Source organism: Amblyomma mixtum, chromosome 7 (assembly GCF_055824585.1).
Source record: "Amblyomma mixtum isolate Tamu chromosome 7, ASM5582458v1, whole genome shotgun sequence".
Taxonomy (NCBI): Eukaryota; Metazoa; Arthropoda; class Arachnida; order Ixodida; family Ixodidae; genus Amblyomma; species Amblyomma mixtum.
The window spans coordinates 97163088-97167264 of NC_143018.1; positions in this window are offsets into that span (position 1 = coordinate 97163088).

Here is a 4177-nt window from a genome sequence, read left to right on the forward strand (position 1 = left end):
TGGAGGAGGCAGGGCCAGAAATCTTCTTACCTTCAGCAAATTTGGAGCGCTGGGGATGCATTACGAACCAGACAGTGTGCTTCAGAAACAAACCCCCTAGGCTCCAAACTTTTGACAAAGGCTCTACATGCATTGCTAAAAACTAATGAAACAAGCTCAATACCACATACTGCGTTCTGATCACCCTTCTTCCTGCGCTAAGCAGCACATCTTCAGTGCGCACGCTGTTGTAATCCTATATGATATGCGGCATGTCTAACTCTGGAGAGGTTGAAATAGTCTATGTTCGAATGTGCCCTATCTGCGCACAGCCGAGTCTTGCATTATAGGCCCTGCTAACAAGTAAAACAGTGTGACTTTATGCCCACGTTTGTTAGCATGAATATCTTCCATACGCGTTTAATGCAGGTTTCTGAGGTTTCGAACTGCTATCGTATATTTAACATCCGGCACAAATTTTTTTCCGAACCACTGGTTCGAGAAAGTTTGGTGGTGTTTTATCGTCTTCCTTTGCGCATCTTTTTTCTATGCTTCTAAGCACTTCGTCTTACAATCAAACTCATAAGTACCAACCAGGGCCCCAGGTTGTTGCTCAGGCTTTATTCATTAATGGTCTGCAGTGCATTTAGTCAACATGGTGGCCAACGAGGATAGCCTAAGCTTACAAAGAATAATTGCTAGGTTGGCAATATATTGTCAGGCAAAATTAGTTTCGAGATACAGTAGGTAGAGCTGGGCACTGCTAGCGAAACCTTTCCCAGAATAGAAGGGATAATATCAAGGGGCGCTTGAGTCTCTAAAATCTAATAAATAAGATACCACTGCCAAAGCTCTTAGCCTCAATAAGAATTGTACAGGGGCACGATGAACATTGTGAAGAAACATTCCAAGAAACCTCAGAGGAGAGCATTAGCATTTGGGAGAAATGAAACGCGGTCTCCAAGAGACGCAAAGCGCTATGTAATTAGCTGTTCGGTAGAATGCAGGAAACGCTGCAGAAAGTTTATTTCAGGGCTAGTACAGTAGGCACATTTGTAACATTATCAGGCTTAGTCAAGAAATGATATAATTTAGGAGAAAATTTGCAATCTGGTTTTTTTATATACAACGTCCTACTTTCAACTTTCAACTTTCAACTTTCAACTTTCAACGTGCCAAAATTAGACGGAACAAAGTTATCATTCTACCGTCGGAATCATCATAGATGTTGAGTCGTGTCTTCGCATGGACACCGTGTAATTCAACAGTGTTCCAAGCGTCAGCGTCTCATTATTCAAGCTGTGAACAGTTTTATCATAAAAACTCGCTATGTAAGAATTAGTAGCAATAAGATGCTGATGATTCGATTCGGTTTTAGGGGGTTTAAGATCCCAAATAAACCCAGGATGTGAGGGACGCCGTAGTGAAGTGTTCCGGAAATTTCGACCACCTGGGTTTTTTTAACGTGCACTGACATCACACAGTACACGGATGTTTCAAAATTCCAGTGAAAAGAGAGTCACAAGGGCACCATCAGAAGGAAGGCGCGTCCTACTAATATAATGGTTTGCCTTCTTCATTCATTGTTGACAGCACATATAGCCATGAGCCATTGCTCAAAAGGTCAAATGAAAAAGCTGCGCGCGCTCTGGCCGTGCTATTCAACCGCAAAACGAGTAGCGGTCCTTAGAAATGGGAGACTATAGTGATAAAGCAGGTTTGGTTCACTTTTCGAGATCAGCCTCAAAGCGACCCACGCTATGAGGAACGCCGCAATAGTGGGCTCCGGGTAATACCGCCGCATTGAGTACTTTACCGAGCATGACATCGCAGCAAAGTACAATGGTCTCAAACATTACGCCTCTATCGAAGTGCGATCTCCGCGGTCATGATCTGATCTGCGTCTTTCGCGTCAGCAAACAAGCACTCTAGCACTGAGACAAGGATGCGCCTGGATAAAGTAGAAGGAAGTAGAGACAGGGACACATCCATTTCATAGGCATAAATTGGCAGCCTAGAATTAGGGCAATAAGGAGTTGCTTAAGGCGATGCAGGTAGGGTTAAAAATCTTGCTGCCTCTATCCACATAACATACAAGGTTAATCTTGCACAAGTGCATTAAAAATATGGAATAAATATCCCGGCTTGTAATGCATGACGTGAAACAGGTTAAAAACAATCCGGCAGGTAACATATTGGCCATTGCTTTAGGAGATGTAGAAATGTATAAGGGTTTATAGCGCAAAGAAAGGCACGGACAAGAGAGATGAAACACACACACAAGCGTTTCTGCGTGTGTTCCGTCTCTCTTGTCCGTGTCTTTCTTTGCGCTATAAACCCGTCTACATCGAGATGAACTACCAACTCGCCCCAACAGAAAGTTTTAATGATGTACATATGTAGTGAACGATGATACCAGAACGTTGTCTGGTCTTAGTGAGGCATTTCAACATGCTGGTTTTCCAAAAATAGTTGTCAACGTTAGAGAAGAGCATTCAGAACATAGAAGCGTAGGATAAATTAACTGTTGTCTGGTTGATGACCTATTATATTCCAAAAAAGAATATGTTTGCTGCACTGTAAACATCGCCGTGCTGGAACGCTTTGCGTAGCATGCATGTGGACTAGACAAGTCCGAACATTCCTTAATATGATTGCCTTCCCTTGAAGTCCAGTCCATTAGTTTAAACGGACATCGCTTATTTTTCGTTCGCATTGCACACCCTGTACATGAGTCAATTCTTCTATATTTCAAGTAGAATGTCTCTAGCGGGTGTTTTCCCTTAATCACATTGTTGTCTTCCTGCCGATTAATGTAACACCAAATATGTTTTTCCGGAGGAAGCATTGTTATCTTTATTATAAATTTTGCCATTTTCTTTATCCTACACCTTTCTGCTCCAACGACGAGTACCAGTGTGATACGGCTGTTATAAACTGTTGTCTTGGGGAATTCTGTTGAACTGCCGTTCATGATCTATGAGTACTTCTAAAAGGTGCTCTGCACCAATCGTATTCATGTCATCTCACTATCGTTGTGCGGATGTGCGGTCATTAGCTGCTCTGAGTGGATGTATTACTTTGCGACTTCCAGCGCCTCGCTGGCAGTCGTAATCAGCAGTTGCCTTCCGAGACTGTTGAATTTAACAGTTTCCGGCATACTATTTTGATCCAGTCGTTCAGCTTTCCTTGTCTGCGTATTTGATCATGCTTTGCCATCTGCGCGTTTCAGTAATACAGCAAGGCTGTGAGTCTAGCGAATCACAGATGGCTAAGTATTTCTTCATTAACACTTGCTACCAAGCTTCGCAATCCAGATCTCTGAATACCCACTGGAAATACCCAGCGAATTCTTACTTTCACATTAAAGGAATATTTTTGTTGTTCAGGCACTAAGCATATTTTTAAGTACATTTACATATGCCTCTTTCACACCCTGGTGCCGTAAAGCCTGCATGAATGCTGAAGTTTCCGATGAGTAAAATGGCTTGTGGCGTTGTGTGAAGACTATAAATCGTTGTTTGCTACATTCACGGAAAACTTTATAATTGTTTGTTCTTCTTCACATCTGCCCTCACGCGCTTTATCGGTTTGTTTGTGGTGGAAGACACGACCAGATTTATCTCAGTTGATGGCATCCTGGTGTAGCAGGTTCTGTTTTGGTACAGATTGTTGCGGCTACTTTCGTGAGTGTATTATCAGCTTTAAATTGAGTGCTACAAAGAGCGGCGGACACTGTTCGACGTTCGCCGAACATGCCTGTTGCTGCACCGCCGCCGAGTCAATCATATCTTTGTGGAATTGAATGACCCGTTAAACAGTTTTTTAGAAGTCATTTCTACTGTATTTCTAACTGCCTCCAACACTACGCGACAATAAGACGGTAGGTTATCACCAGACTTATTTTTCCTGGTCAAGCTATATTCTTAGGCGAAATCCCTGACGCGTCTGCCTGTTTGCTCAACGTATGCTTTCCAGCAAATCAAAGGAATCTTGTAATCTACAATAGAGATCCATTCTATGAATGTGGTTGCATGCGTTATGTAACAGACATTTCTTCATGCTCTTTGGACCCCATTCGATATAGACTAGCCTACGTACAGGGTGCAGAAAAAACAAACTGTACACCATTTCTAGAAGCAACCTTTAACAAGCTGTAATGCAGGCTTTGCAAAGAATATGGGGCTTGGTTTCATTT